This window comes from Pinus tabuliformis, chromosome 6 (genome assembly GCF_031772625.1).
Source record: "Pinus tabuliformis cultivar Carrire ecotype Pingquan chromosome 6, CPIR1, whole genome shotgun sequence".
Lineage (NCBI taxonomy): Eukaryota > Viridiplantae > Streptophyta > Pinopsida > Pinales > Pinaceae > Pinus > Pinus tabuliformis.
This window is the reverse complement of record NC_142292.1, coordinates 81,479,689-81,497,696: the sequence shown is the minus strand read 5'-3', so window position 1 is coordinate 81,497,696 and position 18,008 is coordinate 81,479,689.

Below are 18,008 nucleotides of genomic sequence, written 5' to 3'. Positions count from 1 at the left end.
CGGTCCATGCCATTGGATGCTTCGGCATGTATAAATATGTATTGTAACATTGAAAGGAATATAATGAAAAATCAAGCTGGTAGTCCCGATTTTGGGATCTAGGGGAAAATCTCTGTGTATATGTGTTATGATCTCGCATTGTTTATTTTTTGTGTTCTAGAATTTGTATGCAGGTAATTTCTGTACGGGGTTAAAACCTACTTTTGGTATCAGAGTTGTTTTGGCTTCAAGGGAATGCCTTTGTTGCTGAGGGGTTTCGCTCAGACCTGTGGTAGACCCTGTTCAGTGGGAGATCTGCAAGATTAATTCTGGTGATGAAAGAAGATGGCGAGCAGTGGAAAGATAGAGATCGAGAAATTTAACGGTCAGAGTTTTGAGTTGTGGAAACTCAAGATAGAGGATCTGTTGGTGGATAAAGATCAGTGGATCATGGTAGATCCGGGTACTAAACCAATAGGAGTGTCGGTGAAGAATGGAAGAAGTTGGATTGGAAGGAAAAGAGCACAATACGATTGTGTGTCTCAGATTCAGTATTGCTGAATGTATCAGGGGAAGCTACGGCTAAGGCTTTATGGGACAAGTTAGGGACTTTGTACCAATCTAAGTCCTGGTGAATAAATTGTTCCTGCGGAAAAAGTTGTATACCTTGAGGATGAAAGATGGAGACTCGGTGACAGAGCATCTAAATGCATTTAATACTGTGGTAAGTCAGTTAGCATCTGTTGATATTAAAATTTCAGATGAAGTTAAGTGCATCAATTTGTTGTGTTCTCTACCAGATTCATGGGATAGTCTGGTTATTGCAATAGGTAGCAATGCAACTGCCTTGCATTTTGATGAAATAGTCTCATCCTTGCTGACGGAGGAGATGAAACAGAAAAATATGGAGAGCTAAAATGGTGATGCCTTGTCTGTACGAGGGTGGACCCAGAATAGAAAAAAAAATAAGTCATCGAGTGGGAGATCTAAATCTCCAAGAAAACCTATAAAGGTGGTGTGCTGGAAATATGGAAAGGAAGGGCACTAGAAAAGGGACTGTAAATCTAAAGCTCTTGACAAAGGAAAGGGATCTGATGAGGCTCCTTCTGCAGAGGTGAAAACCACCTCAAATAAAGGTGGGGATGTGTACTTGGCTTCTTCAAGTACACATGTAGATCATGAGGCATGGTTGATTGATTCAGGTGCATCCTTTCACTTCACTCCCCATAGAGAATGGTTCTGCGAGTATGAGAAATATGATGGTGGTGATGTCTTCTTGGGGGATGACAGGAAGGCTAGAATCATTGGTCACAGAAAAGTAAAGTTGAAGTTGCAAGCTGTAAGGGTTAGAACACTTCCAGGTGTTCTACATATTCCTGCATTAGCTAGAAATCTGATTTCCGTTAGCAAGCTGGATGATGTAGGTGTAAAAACAGTGTTTGAGAAGTATACCTACAAGATGGTTTGGGGAGCACTGGTATTGATGCGGGGAGTTCAGATTGGAACTCTGTACAAGTTGCAAGGTAGCACTGTTATTGATGGGTGCAATAGTTCTGTGGTTCCTAAAAGTGGAGCAAAAAATCTAGTGGTCTCTGGAGAGAAGACCATGCTGTGGCATCAAAGGCTTGGACATATTGGAGAAAAAGGCCTTCGGATACTTCATGGTAAAGGTATGGTAGAAGGTATGAGTAATAGTTCTCTGGATTTTGATTTCTGTGAAAATTGTGTATATGGAAGCAGAATTGGATGAGTTTCCCCTCTGGTAGTAAGAGGGCGAAACATATATTAGAGCTTGTGCACGGTGATGTGTTTGGACCTGTGAAAGTTCCATCACTGGGTAAGTCTGTGTACTATGTATCATTTATAGATGACTTCTCAAGGAATACATGGATTATTTCCTTAAGAAGAAATCTGAAGTCTTTGACAGGTTTAAAGAATTTAAGGCTCTAGTGGAAAACCAGACAGAGAAGAAGATAAAGGTGTTGAGGATCGATAATGGTGGGGAGTTTTGCAGTAAGGAATTTGAAGAATTCTGCAAGAAGTGTGGTATAGCATAGCAGAAGACTACTCCATATACACCTCAGAAAAATAAAGTTGCAGAAAGAATGAACAAGACGTGATGGAAAGGGCAAGAAGCATGCTCAATGGTGCCGGGTTAGGACAGGAATTCTGAGCAGAGGCGGTGGATACTGCATGTTACCTGGTCAATAAGTTACCTTCATCAGTGTTGGAGGATAAGACTCCACAAGAGGTATGGACTGGTAAGAAACCCTCTCTTTCACATCTGAGGGTATTTGGATGTGATGCATATGTACATGTTCCAAAGGAGAAACAAACCAAGTTGGATAGTAAATTTGAAAAGTGCATCTTTATTAGGTATAAGGATGGTTTAAAGGGTTATAAGCTTTGGAACCCAGTCACACAGAAGGTTGTGTATAGCCGAGATGTGGTGTTCAGAGAGGTGAAAGATGTTACTAAACATGAAGTCCAACGAAAGGAACCTGAGAAGATAGAGTTTGAGCTAAAGGAGGAAGAATCAGACTCTACAGCAGAGGAGGAATCAGAAGATGAAGAGCCACAAACTCCGATTGTGAGAAGATCAATTCGAGAAAGAAGGCAGCCTAAAAGTTATAGTCCATCTGATTTCTGTTCAAATTTTTCTTTATCTATTACTAATGATGATCCCAGAACTATGAAGGAAGCAGTAGATTCAGAGTATGGAAAACTCTGGAAAGAGGCCATGGTTGATGAAATGGCATCTTTGCACAAAAATGAGGCTTGGGATCTGGTGGAGTTTCCAGCTGGGAGGAAACCCATTGGCAACAAATGGGTGTTCAAAAAGAAGACAAATGCAAAAGGAAAAGTGGAGAAATACAAAGCTCGGTTGGTAGCAAAAGGTTATTCCTAGGTGCCGGGAATTGATTTTGGTGATATTTTTTCTCCTGTTGCCAAGGTAACTTCTATTAGATCACTTTTATCTATTGTTGTTGCTTTTGATTTTGAGGTAGAACAGATGGATGTGAAGACAACATTTCTTCACGGGGATCTGGAAGAGGAAATCACATGAAGAAACCTGAAGGCTTTGCAGCGAAGGGTAAGAAAGAACTGGTATGCAAGTTAAAGAAGTCTCTGTATGGGTTAAAACAGTCACCAAGGATGTGGTATCAGAAATTTGATACATTTATACGAGGACTTGGCTTCACCAAAATCAAAGCAGATCACTGTGTCTATTTTAAATTAATTGGTGACCATGTTATTTATCTGGTCTTGTATGTGGATGATATGTTGCTGGTTGGAAATGACAAAGAAATTATCCAGGATTTGAAGTCCTAATTGTCCTCCAAATTCGACATGAAAGATCTTGGTGCTGCAAACTATATTTTGGGCATGGAAATTAAAAGAGATAGGGCAAAGAGAAAGCTCTGGTTAAACCAGAGGAAGTATGTGGAGACAATGTTGCATAGGTTTAATATGCAGGATAGTAAACCGGTGAAGGTTCCTATTCCTATAGGTGTGAGGTTATCTGCTGAACGATGTCCCAAGACATAAGAACAGGAATAGGACATGTCACGTGTTCCATATGCAAGTGTAGTCGGTAGCCTGATGTATGCAATGGTCTGTACTAGACCAGACATTGCACATGCAGTGGGAGTATTGAGCAGGTTTATGTCAAAACCAGGAAAGGAGCATTAGACAGCAGTGAAGTGGGTTTTCAGGTATTTGTGTGGCACTAGTGATTATGGTCTGTGCTACCAAGGAAGACCAGGATTGGATAGAGTGTTGGATATTCGTGGCTTTCTTGATGCAAACTGAGCTGGAGATCTGGATCAAAGAAGATCTACAAGTGGGTATGTGTTTAACCTATTTGGAGGTGCAGTCAGTTGGATGAGTAAGAAACAATCTGTAGTGGCACTATCAACTACAGAGGCAGAATACATGGCAGCCACTCATGCAAGCAAGGAAGCAATTTGGTTGCAGAGATTGTGTTCAAGTATGGGGTTAGTATAGGAAGCTATAAGAATAGACTGTGACAGCCAAAGTGCAATTTTCTTGGCAAAGAATCCTGCATATCATTCAAAGACAAAGCACATTGATGTTCAGTATCACTTTGTGAGGGATATGATAGAAGACAAAATGATGTTGCTGGTAAAGGTGGACACTTTGAAGAATACTGCAGATGCATTAACAAAATATTTGAGCTCTAAGAATTTATCTTGGTGTAGAGAGACAATGGGCATTTCAGGGCTGAGAAAATGACTAAGCTCTCTTGTGGCCCCCTGTGGAAAGAAAACAACAAGTGGGAGAATGTTGGGTTGTGTTATATTCTTTCCATGTAGGTAATAGGGGGTTTGAAGGGCACCTGTAACCCCACTTTATGGGGTCTAGGGCAGCACCCCAGAAAATTTTGGTTTTGGACCCTATGTTAGGTTGGGCGGACCCACCTATGGTTTTGTGCATGATTTTCGCACATTTTTTTTGGACGCGATGGTTTTCTGTCCATGGTATTGGACATAATGATTTTTCGATCCATGGTATTGGACGCGATGGTTTTCGGTCCATGGTATTGGATGCTTCAGCATGTATAAATATGTATTGTAACATTGAAAGGAATATAATGAAAAATCAAGCTGGTAGTCTCAGTTTTGGGATCCAGGGGGAAATCTCTATGTATATGTGTTTTATGTGTTATGATCTCGCATTTTTTATTTTCTGTGTTTTAGAATTTGTATGCAGGTAATTTCTGTACGGGGTTAAAACCTACAGGACATATTACCTGCCCCAGCATTAAGTCAGACAACTGCCCAATCACATAATGATAGGGGCGTCCATTTTTCTTCTTCTTGGATGCTTGAAGCATTTCTCCTTAATCAACTTATTGTAAACGGGAACATCTTTGATTGCCTGGAGAAGGGGTATCTTTACACATAGATTTTTCAATTCTCCCAGAAGTTCATTTTCTTCTAGGGTAGGCTGGAGTGGTTGGGTTAATCTCTCAGGAAAGGGTGGTTTTACTTTAAGGTTGCTTTCCTCTCTTTCTTCCTCAACCTCCCTATGTGGAGAGGGAGGTTGGTTATCAAGGAGAATTCTCCCAGATCTTAGGTTTATCTCCTGGATTTCTACAGCATAAGCTGGGTATGATGTTTCTCCACTATATGCTTGTTAGGCCTACCTATTGTTTGGGTTCAGATTTTGTTGGGCAGGCATCTGGGGTTGCTTGGGTGGAGCAGAGTGCAGGAATTGTGGTTGGGTAGGTGGTGGAGGCAATAGGGCTAGAACATTGTTGAATTGGGGCCTCCACCCTTGGAGTGGGGTATTCCACTGATGTTGTGGTTGAACATAAGGTTGAAATGACTGGTTGGTTGGCTGGGAATGATACTGAGATGCATAGGACTAAGGAAGTGGTGTATACCAGGAAGGATGAGCAGGGGATCCCTAAGAAGGTATAGTTGTGGTCTGGTTGGAGTTGTAATATGCATGGGATGACGCTTGCATACCCTACTGTTATGGTCTAGGCCCAAGAGGTCTCCTTTATTTGATGTAGCAAAGTTGCTCAGTGACCCCTTGAACACCTTGATATACGACTTCGAGTCCAGGTAAAGAAGGGAACTTGTCTATGGAGTGGTTTTCTTCATAGACTGAGAAAATCTTAATACAGTTCAATGGAAATTCGTTCCTAGGATGCCTCCTAGTGCATCTAGGACAAAAGATGGCCAAGGCTCTTTCTACTTCCTCTTGCTTCCTTTTGATGTTCATGGTGTCCAATTACAAGGCAAGGATTTGCAACATATCGCTTTTGAAATCTTCCAGAATATTTCCAATTTCACCCTTGATGGATAAGTTGGAGGATGATGTACTCGCCATAGGTTGACTACCCCTACCCGTTTTCCTGGCTGACCTAGAATGGTTTCTAAAGCCAGTCTTGATATCCTCATAGGGAAATTGGTAGATATCTCCTCCTACTATCATATGTAAGGTATTCAGAAGATCCTCCCTTACTCCTCTAAGCAGGACCAACTTTAGTGACTCAAGGTCAAGTGTACACCTGGCCCTTTTGTAACTGAGCTGGAATCTTTCTTCATAGTCCTCTAAGGATTCATCCTGGACTATGGTCATCCTGAAAATCTCTTCTTTAGTATCCTTTGATCTATAGTAGTCCCTATATTTGTTGTTAAAATTTTGTTGCATCTGAGCCCAAGTTGTGATGCTATCTCCAAGTAAACCCATGAACCAGCAATGTTGCATCCTAGAGGGTAGATGGAAATAATTTTAACTTTTACTCATCATTTGTATAGACATAGGTTCGGCATATAACATCAAACTCAAATAGGAAAGTGTCAAGGTCCTCTGTGGTTAGGCCATGGAAATGAGGTAGAGCAGAGGGGCTTATATTCTTCATTTTAGTGTCCCCATTGGTCTCCTTAATGGGGAAGGCACTCTCAATTCTCTCTCTATTTCCTCTGTCATGTTGGTTTTCAGCCATTGGTTCAGTAGGAAAGGGTTATTCCTATTATTCTTCCCCTGTAGATTCTTCAAATATGTAAGGTTGATCACCTAAAGGTTATTCCACTTCACAGTCACCGAAGAAGAGAGAAGGTTGACTGTTGGATGCACTGGTGGTATTTGTCAAGAATTTCCCTAAATTGTCCCTATTCCTACTGGGCATGAAAAGAAATGTTTTTGGGTTGGTTTTTGTAAGATTTTCTTTAAAGCTAGAAAGTACTTGTAGAATGGAAAGGAAAGTAGATAATGACAAATAAAAGAAAGGAAGCTACTAGATTACTTTTGCAGAAATAAACTAATGGAAGAAACTTGAAGATAAGAAGTAGAAGAAAAGAAAGATGGAGACTAGAAATAGAAGAAAATAGTGATCACATTCTACTTAGACACCTCCCCGGCAACGGCGCCAAAAAGTGATGAGCCTAGGTATTGCAACAAGAATGTTGCAACTCCTAGGGCTACCGGCTTTACTTATCAACCTGGGATTCATACAAACTTGAAGGTGATAGTGCTATATGCACAAGTAGAAGTGAAGGTCCTACCTGTTGTCATTGTTTATCTGGAAAGAGACCCCAGGGGTTCCAAGCCAGAATTTTATAGGGTCAAAAGAAGCTTAATTCTTTGATGGGATAAGAGAAAACCTATTCTAAGGGAGAGCTACTCTACTGTAGTAATGAAGAAAACAACATGTAATGCTAAACCACACCATAACCTAATTAACCAATAAAATAGTTATGCTAAGCAGAATTGCTAAAACAATCACTAACCTAATGCTGTTATCAAAGTTGTAGAAGGTAAAGAGCATTAAACTATACTAAGGTGTAAGCAAAGAAACTTAAGCTAAATCAGTTTTCAAGCGGAAGAGCAATCGAAGGTCGAAATCAATGAAAGGAGGACTTAAGGATGCAGTGGCACATAGGGATCGTTAGATCGATCAACAAGCAGAAGATGGATGGTGGAGATCTTATCGCAGGGGCTTAAGCAAATAAATGGATGAATAGGGTTAATCAAGCATATGAATGACAAAGATCTTATCACGAAGAATTAATTCAAGATATGGGTGGACAGGGTAACGAAGCAGATGAATGGCGGATATCGTATCGCAAGGGATTAAGCGAAGAGATGGGCGAACAGGGTAATGAAGCAGATGAACGGAAGAGATCTTATCGCAAAGGCTTAAGTGACTAGATGGTTGAACAGGATGACTTGTTGAGGTCTTATCGCGGAGGTTAAGTCAAGAGATGGACAGACAAGGTAACGAAGCGATGAATAGTTGAGATCTTATTGTGCGGATTAAGTCAAGAGATGGACGAACAATATTAACCGGAGGATGGATGGCGGAGATCGTATCATAGGGAAAATAAATGTGCAGAAATTATGGAGCAGGTTTCTAAGGCGGTAAGTAGTTTCTCGCGCGCCCTCAAGGCCATAAGTCGAATTCTGAACTTTCACGCAATTATCCTTACTGCACGACACGTAGCATGAGAAAACCACTTTTCTTGCATGCTCTCAGGCAGATAACAGTTGTGCAATAATCCGTGCGAGATTGGGTGATAGTCATTGGATCAGGCGACGCTGATCGATGGTGGAGATCGGCCAAGCTAATTGGAAATCGGGTGACACGATACCCATCAGATCAGGAGAGGCAAATCGATGGTGGGGGTTTAAAGTGCATAAAGTGTTGAGGTGATGTGATAGTCGTCAAATCAAGAGATAGATCGACGGTGGAGATTAAAGCACATAAAGTAAGTGGAAGACTTCACGCTAGGCAGCAGTTGGAGAAAATAATGAATCGAACAGTGATTGTGAAGGTTTGTTGTGGATCAGATGGCAAGGAAGTGATGCATGAAGAACATGTTGAAGGAGGTTTCAAAGGAAACAATAGAAAAACCAATGAAGGTGAACAAATAATGCATCGAACAGCAAACTCCATATCTCATGCGAGAACCAAAAACCTATGTTTTTGGGGTTGCTGAAGGGTCTCTTCCTCAAGTCATGGTCCCAAAGGGAGGAGATGAGGCCGAGACACCTACACACAACCTTATGGTGATATTTTCTCCTAACTAACCAGTAAACTGAAAGAAGGCACAAATGGAAGTAAACTACATAAATGCAGCTACTGAAGCAAATGAACATAAAAACCATGAATAATCTACGCTATACTTTTGTAAGGAAAATGAAGCTACTTAAGTAAATAAAACAGAAAACCATGAGTCTATGCTACTTAAGCAAACGAATAGAAAACATGAGTCTATGCTAGCATAACAGTACAATAAATAGGAGCTTTGGCTACTCGGGTCAGGCCCTAACCTAAGAGTTTCAGCTCTCTGAGTTAACTCAAAGCTGGCTTAAAACATAGCTTATTCTCATTATGAAAACCATGGATTACAGAACAAATTGTCACAATTCTTGCAGCTCAAAAATAAAGTAGACTTTTCACAATAGAAGTCTAAATCCTACTGAGGACATAAACCTCTCTACTTATGCATCTAAAGTCTCTAACGACTTCCTTCTAATTAGGGAGGCTTGGCTCCCAACTCAAAAAAAATTGTTTTTTGTCCTTTTCACTTGCTTGTGTTAGGATATTTTGACGCATAGGAAATAGTTAAGTATAACTTGGTCTAGAGTAGAGTTAGGTAAAGTGTGTTTCTTTATTATGTACTTTTGTAACTTACAATCTGACGGTCACGATATGTTCTAGACATGAAGTGACCCAACGGTTCATTCTCTCCTCGGTATTACCGATGCTTGATCCATGGCTTAACACCCAATTGGTCCATGATCTCTATTGAAAGAGCATGGAGGGTCATTTGTAGGTTAACCGTTCATGAGAGAAGCTTATGTAAATTTTCATTCTTTTATTAATAAATTGCCTAAAGTGGCTGCATTGGCTCAGGCCGTGGATTGTTTCCCTCTTTGAGGGTTTTAACCACGTCAAGAATACTGGTTTATTGTTCTATGATCTATTTGTGAGCGGTGTCCTTTGGTGTTCTGTCTGAGAAACTTACCCTGTAAATTCCTACAGCTCGGTTGTCTTCTAGTCCCATGATTTGGTTGTTTGCAATCTGAGCTGATGGAGGAATATTTGAATGGAGGGGTAGTAAATGAGGAGGATTTACCTCCTATAATTTACTCTCCCTTGTCCCATTTGAGTCTTTACCAAGGCCTTTGCCACAGTTCCTTGCTTTTATCCTTTGTTCCTACATTTTTCCTTGCTTTTATCCTTTATTCCTGCATTACATGCACATTAGACCACAGAGCAAAATATCCAACTATAACTCATCTCATAAGCAAAATATAATCAAAGTATGTAATAAGTTGTGAGAATAGTTGGTTTGACTAAGGTAGGAGGTGAATTAAGGCCAATTAAGACCCATATAATTACCCAATGATGAGGCTCATCAATTGTATGAATCTTATTGAAGTGTGTTATTGGCTTAACTCATCACTTTGGATTGTCAACTATTTTTCTTTCCAGTTTGTGATGTCATTCATCTCGTGTGTTCCTTTCAAGTTGCGTACTATTACAGGCTTCTAAAGGATACACTTATTTTCTCCTTCCGTGTGTTAGAACCTCCCCATGCATCTCTCATGACTTGCTACAAGGTCACACACTTGCTTCTGACAAGGATATTTTGCTTATCTATGTGCGCTAACACAGTCAAGGATTACCTTTACTACCCACTACTAGGACTCCTCCTCCAAACGATCTAAGGTCTAATTGGAACTTCTTACTGGGGAGATCCCCTGACATGTTTGTGGGTCCAACAACGTCAACACATTTCCAGATGGAATCAAATGCACATTGTGAGTGTGCCCTGGAACAATGAGTTGGTAATTGTTCACTAAGAGGATAAGTGGTGTAGGATTATAGTGTTGGACATTGGGTGCAGATTCGACCTTGCAGTGGATTCTGCACTTCCTGGGAAGGAGGTGAATCCTGGTATTACTTTGATGGTGGAAGTGTGAGCCTCTGGATTCCCTTGTTGTAGATGCAGGCATCATATCCTTTTATTTTTTGTTTGAGCAAATGTGCATATGTGTATATGTGTGTATTATTGAAAATATTGTATCGAGCTGGACTTATATAGCTGCTCAATAGACATTATGAGTATTTTTTGGATGAAGCAAATTTGTATGTGTGTATATGTGGTTATTATTGTAAATATTGTAATGAGTTGTGTTATAAAGCTCCAGTGAACAGTATGTTTGTCATGTTTTAGAAAATGGTCATTGTAAATACTACAACAAGCTATGTTATAAAGCTTCATGGGTAGTATGTTTTGTTTTCAGCAGTCTTTCTGGTTATAGGTGTCATTGAACACTGAGGACGGTATTCCCCCACGGGGAAGGATTATGTAACAACATTGGTTAAAAAAATCCATGTAAATATAAAAATATAAGACCAACGTCATGGGACATGTATTCCAAGATGAATATTGGGAAAAAATACTAGTGGGGTGTCGCTTCGATTTATTATGGCTAAGGAAATTGGCAAAGGCTTTGGAAAGACATGAGGCATTTATTGACATTTTATTTATGAAAATAAAGGAAATTACAAGAAAAGGAAGGTGAAAGAGCATGGAAAATGAAGAAAATAGAGGCCTCATTGATAAAAATGCTTCGAAGGATCAGTTGGTAAGCTTTTACTCAAGCTTGGACAGTGTGAGCCTTTTATGGGTTCAGCTTTTGAGCTCTCATTTTATTCTCTCTCTCTCATAATCTTGGACACTTAGAGTTTTCTTGGAGCACTCTTGGAGAGTGTGGAATACTTATATTCTTGGAGCAAGAAGGCAAAGGAAGAGGAGGAAAGTGCAAGAGGACATCAAAATCAGCAGCTACAATGGGTTTTTCTTGTAGGTACCGAGTTGCATGTATGTTTTCCTCAATAGTTTGACATGCATGGCACATGTATGTGGTTTATTGGTCATGATCTGTCATTGGCATGGAGGATTGCCTGGATTGACAGTGGATTTTCCTAACCTTGCCATTTCCTAAAGAACCATGGTGTTGTGGGTTCATTTCTTTGTTTTTCTGGTTGGTTCTCATGTTTCATTTAGCTTGGGTTGAGTTACTAGTTCCTAGAAGCCTTGGTTGGACAAACGCTCTGGAAGCCTTGTAACATATTGGGTTGAGTTACTAGTCCTAGAAGCCTTGGTTAGACAAACGCTCTAGAAGCCCTTAGTGGGTTGAGTTACTAGTCCTGGAATCTCTAGTTGGACAAATGGTTTGGAAGCCTGACATTAGTTATGGGTTGAGTTACTGTCCTGGAAGCCTTGGTTGGAACAAACACTCTAGAGCCCTAGAAGGCTTGGGTAGAGACCAATTTGGTGATGGTTTGTGATGTCCGACCGTGAAGTGGAATCATTGTTTGATGGGTTGAGGTGGTTCGGCCTCTGGAATCCCTAGTTCGGTTTTGATGGATTGTTCCATGAGATCCCACATTCATGCTTGGAATATGGCACGAGGGTGACTGGCTAAAGAGAGATTTGGCTCAACCATGTCTACGATCGGGTGGTTCATGGAAGTACCAAACCTGGTTAGCCTTTGCATCATTAATAATAGGTTATTTCTTCGTGTTAATTCATGAGTATTATACTAGTTTATATGTCGATTATATGGTTGTTGTTTCCTTGGTATTTCTGTTGTTATTATACTGGTTATGAATATGAATTATGACAATGGCTATATATGGCTCTCATCATGTTTTTACTTGTAAATGAATTAACAATGTATCTATATCCTAATAGACGATAATGCAGTTAATGTGATAAGGAAACAATGCCTCATATACCCCTATGCTCAGCTCTATTGTTAGGACCTGTAGATTTCATATTTGTGATATGTTTGATGAAATGCATGTCATGGCTAGTAAGGGTCCAGTCTAGTCTTTGTTGATGTTTTTGCATATGTATCTCTGTTCCACTATGAAATTTCATTTATAAAGGTGTCATTGAGTTCTAGGCAGTGACCTAAGCTCTAACCCTGAAAAAGTGGCACAAATCTCAGAGTTGAAAGCATAGCACTAGAGAAAAAATTCCCTGGAAGCTCCCTTACCCTTTCTGTGGGAGCTTCTACAGCCTCCCAGATGCACCCTTGTCCATATCAAGGGAGCGGCTAGAGGTTTGATGCACTAAAACTTCAGTTGGTCTCAGGGGCAGGTTACCTGAGTGGTTGGGATGGCTCCTGGGAGTTTTATTGCTGATGTGGAAGGTGTATGTGGCATGTTTCCGTCGATTCCACTTCCTTAAGGTGACATAGGAGGTTGAATCCCATCATAGTGGCCTCTCATCGCATATTTACCCCGGTTGGGTGGTTACCTGGGTAGACGTGGGATGAGGTTGTTACATTAACCAAATGTTAAATCCCTGTAGATTGCTAAACTTCTATCTGGGTTGTGTTTTTCTTTACGAGGGCAACTATTGCACATTTATCAAGGTGTAGGAGGAGAAGAAAACTTAGGTTTTGCAACAACAAACTTACGTATAACACATTTTAAGACCTCTGCCAAGACAAACAATATATGGAGAAAGTGTCAGGCTAGGAAGTAACTCCTTAAGGCAAAAATGATTCGTGTTTATTCCTTCAAGTAAGTCTTCATTAAATACATGAGGGAGAGACTGTTCAGCTCATCTCCTGATGACTGTTCATATTACTTTATCTATTTACATTATATTCACCCAATCATGAGGATTAGGTGTCAACATTCCCCCCCTTAATCTGAAGGGATGTTGGTGAGTCCAAGCATCATTCTGAATCGTTCAAGCTTTTCTCTTCCAAGCGCTTTGGTGAAGATGACTACAATTTGCTCATTTGTGGAACAATGACGAAGATGGATTGTTTTGGCCTCAACATGATGTCGAATTAGATGATATTTAGTATTGATGTGTTTTGTTTGATCATGGAACTTTGGATTCTTGGCCAAGTTTATTGCAGAGGTATTGTCAATCATGAGTGGAGTTGATTGTACTTGTTTTACTTGCAAATCTTCAAGAATTTTCCTGAGCCACACAATTTCTTTTGTTACTTCAGCTGCTGCCATGTATTCTGCTTCCGTTGTGGAATTTGCTGGAACTGATTGTTTGTGTGATCGCCAGGAGACAGCTCCTGATCCAAGACTCATAGCATATCTTGAAGTAGATACCCCAGTTTCTTGATCTCCATCGAAGTCTAAATCAGAGTATCCAATCAAGTTGAAGTCGTCCACCTGTGTATACTTGATTCCAAAGTCTTGAGTTCCCTTCAAGTACCTTAGAACTCTTTTTGTAGTAGACCAATGTCCCTCACAAGGCTTTTGCATAAACCTGGAGAGGATTCCAACAGCAAACGAAATGTCTGGTCTGATAGTAGTTAGGTAGTTGAGACTTCCTACAAGCTGTCTATGCTTTGTTGCATCCTCAAATTATTTTCCTTCAATAGATGTGAGCTTTAAGTTTTGTTCCATTGGAGTAGTAAGAGGATTGCACTCTGTCATGCCAAACCTATTCAACAGATCTCCAATATATTTCTTTTGAGAAATAAATATGGACTTCGGATGTTGGGTTACTTCAATGCCAAGATAGTAATGAACATAGCCCAAATCAGTCATTTCAAAACTTTTCCCCAATTCCTTCTTTATGGATGCAATGTAGCTTTCATTGTTCCCTGTCATCGAATGATCATCTACATATACCACAAGATATACAACTATTTTTCCAACTTTCTTGACAAATAAAGTTGCATCATCAAGATCATAATGTTTGAAATTGAGTTTCAGAAGATGCTCAGTTAGTTTTTCATACCAGGCTCGCGGTGCTTGTTTGAGGCCATACAAGGACTTCACCAGTTTGCATACTTTATGTTCATGTCCTTTCACAGCAAATCCTTCAGGTTGGGACATAAAAACATTCTCTTTTAGATCTCCATTCAAGAAAGCAATTTTTACATCCATTTGATGGACTTTCCAACCGTTCTGAGCTGTTAGGGAAAAGAGTGTCCGAATGGTAGCCCATTTTGTTGTGGGGGCAAAAGTCTCCTCATAATCGACCTCTTCCTTCTATGCAAAGCCTTTTTCCACAAGCCTAGCTTTGTTCTTGTCAAGTGAGCCATCAGTGTTATGCTTGTTCTTGTAGACCCACTTGTAGCCAATTGGTTTGGTTCCTAATGGAGGATCAACCAGCTTCCAAGTGTCGTTCTTTATGAGGGCATCATACTCCTTTTGCATTGCTTCTTTCCATTCATTGTGAGAAGCAGCTTCTTTGAAGGAATTTGGTTCAAAATCTGTAGACAAGTTCAATTCAAAATCATAAGAAACATCCATATCAACAGGTGAATTAGAGTCATCCACATCACGTCCATTTTGTCGGTTTGAATTTCTAGTTCCTGTCTTTCCAACCTCATCAAGATGAACACTTTCAAGTGTCTTTGTCAGCCACTTTGGGGGACCTTTCTCAGATGGTCCAGGCTGCTCCATTGATTGAGTTGGGACTAAATCAAGATTGAGTCTCCCAATTCTATCAATCACATCACTTAAAGCATCATCCATTGTTGGAGTTTCATGTGGGGGAGAGTGTTCTTCAGAAGAAGATTCCACATGTTGATCTAGTATAGGAATCCCCCCTTCAAGATGTGGAATCTGATTATCAAATTCTTGAAATGATTTTGCTTTTACGAATCTATCCAAGCAATCAAGTTGCCGCTCAACAACATTGTCAGTTTTGGATGATTCAAGAAAAATTACATCTCTAGATACAACAAACTTTTTATTTACTTCATCATAGAGACGGTATGCTTTGGAGGTGTTTGAATACCCCAGGAAGATACACTTACGACTTCCTACACCAAGTTTGTTTCTATGTACCTTTGGTATCAAGGCATATCAGGTGGAACCAAAGACCCTGAGATGCTTTACCGAAGGAACATGTCCATACCACATTTCATGAGTCTTGTTTCTAATAGCATTAGATGGACATCTATTTTTTATATATGCAGCACATAGAACAACATCAACCCAAAACATTATCTTTACATTTTTGAAGAAGAGCATGGATTGTACCATATTTAAGATTGTCCTATTCATCCTTTCAGCTACACCATTCTGTTGGGGATTATAAGGTATAGTTGTTTGATGTTTGATCCCATGTTGGCGAAGATAGTTTTCAAATTCATTTGATGTGTATTCTTTTCCATTATCAGTGCGAATAGACCCAATATGAGATTGTGCATCATTTTCAATCCATTTATGAAAATCCTTGAATGTTTGAAAAGCATCAAATTTGTTCTTTAATAAATAAACCCAACACATTCTGGTGTAGTCATCAATAAATGTCATCATATATTTATTTCCATTTGCAGAAGGAACAGGCATTGGACCACATAAATCTGAATGAATGAGTTCAATTTTTCTATGTGCTCGTGAATGTGAATCATGAAAAGACTATTTGCTATGCTTTCCTAGGATGCAAGCATCACATTGCTTAAGTTTCCTAGGAATTGTAGGCAAACCAACAACACCATTTTTCTTCAACAAGCAAAGACTATCATAGTTCAAATGTCCAAATCTAGCATGCAATAATAAACTTGATGGAAGTGTACTTTCTTCATGATGAGAATTGTATGAGAAATGTTGTGCATGAGTAAAGGTTCCTTGCAACTTGAGAAGCCTTTCTTCTTCTATTCCCCTCATGACAAGTGAGTGGTCAGATGCTTTTCTTACCTCAAGCTTGCCATCAAACATATGAATGGAGTGACCTTGTTGGCAGATGTAGACCAAGGACAGCAAGTTTCTCTTGAGCTGTGGGAGATATATAACATGATGTAGAAGAAAGTCTAGAAGACCAGGCAGTTTAACCCTGATTGTGCCAAGCCCTGATGGCTTGATTTTTTATTGGTCTGCAAAGTATACTGCTCCATCAACATTGTCTGTAAATTCTTCAAAAAGATCTTTTCTATGAGTCATGTGGTAGGTTGCTCCTGAATCAAGCAACCAATCATTTTTCCAAGAAGCAAGTGAAGCATTAAATAAATCTTCATTTACTCCAATGTTACATTGTGCCACAACATAGTGAGCGGATTCAAGTGCTTTACCTTTGCCTGTATCATCAGTTTTACCTTTATGTTGGTTTCTTTGTTGCTCAATTTTGTCCCATGGTAGCTTGCATGTAGAGGCATCATATGATCCATTTCTTTTGCAACGAATGCAGTGCAAATCTGCCTTTTCTCCTTAAGAGTGTCTGCCCCCTGCCTCTAAAATATCTTCCTTTTCCTCTTCGACCACCTCTTCCTCTTGAAGAATCTTGAGCAAGATGCTCTTCTTTATGAGCAAGGCACACAGCCTCTTTAGAAGATTCAGGGGTTGTCTTCTTTCCAAAAGCTTTCTCTCTTTCAGCAAACTTTTTCACAAGAGAGTCAAAGGTGATATCTTTGAGATTACCATTTGCTTGCAATGACTCAAGATAATTGGAGTAAGTAGGATTAATTGCCTTGAGAAAAGCGATAAGAGGAATATCCAATTCAACCTTAGTGGATTTAATATCATGCATTATAGACTTTACTTCAAATGCAAGAGCAAGAAGATCATTATTTTGCAGTTCAAGATGAAGAGTTTAATCATGAGTTGAACAACTTCAAGTGTAGAATGTGAGTCATAGAGTTCTTTTAGCTTTTGTAAGGCTTCAAAGGCAGTTGAACATGACAAAATATGGCCACTCACCTCTTCATTTACAGATGCTATGATTAATACATAAGCTTTGTTGTTCTTGTTTTCCCAAATGATGAGCTCTTTGTCTGAGGTAGGTTGTACTGATTCATTATCTTCGTTTCTGACACACACTCCTTTCCACAACTCATTGAAAATGAGGGTGTGTTTTATCATCCAGGACCATTTAGGATAGTTCTCCTTGCCAGTGAGAACTATTCCCACCATGGATATGATTGAATGCATATTGTAAAAAAATACTTCTGTTGATAGAAAAATACTTCTGTTGATAGAAAAATACTTCTGCTGGAAAAAAATGCACTGTAGTAGCAATATTCTGAAAAATGAAGTTATGGTAGCAATATGGAGGAGGTATGACAGTTTCAACACAGGATGTTTAAATTCAAAGATTCCAGTCGTTATTTAGTGAAGTAATAACCATCTTTATTTTTCAGAAAATGGAAAATTTGTAATTTGAAGACTTTTCTATCTCTTTCAAGTAACAGGTGGGTCCGATGTCAGCTCAAAAAATTGGAAAATTTTAATTTCTTGAATTTATCAGCCAACATTATGAGAACAGTGAGATCCGGTAGAGATATAATCAAATCCAAAGTAAAGCGACCGGTTGTCATCACAAAACTGGCTTCTCTGGTTACTGAGATTCATTATACGGGAGTCATTTATAGCGGAGATATATATGGTGTCAGGTCACAACGGACATCGAAAACAAAAGTGTTATTTCAACATATTACACTGTGGACGGAGAGCAGTGCTCAACATTTGCTGCGCAATGTGGTGGAGGAACAACATTTGCTGCGCAAGGTGAATACTAAGAAAGCCAACGTAACAGTGTAGC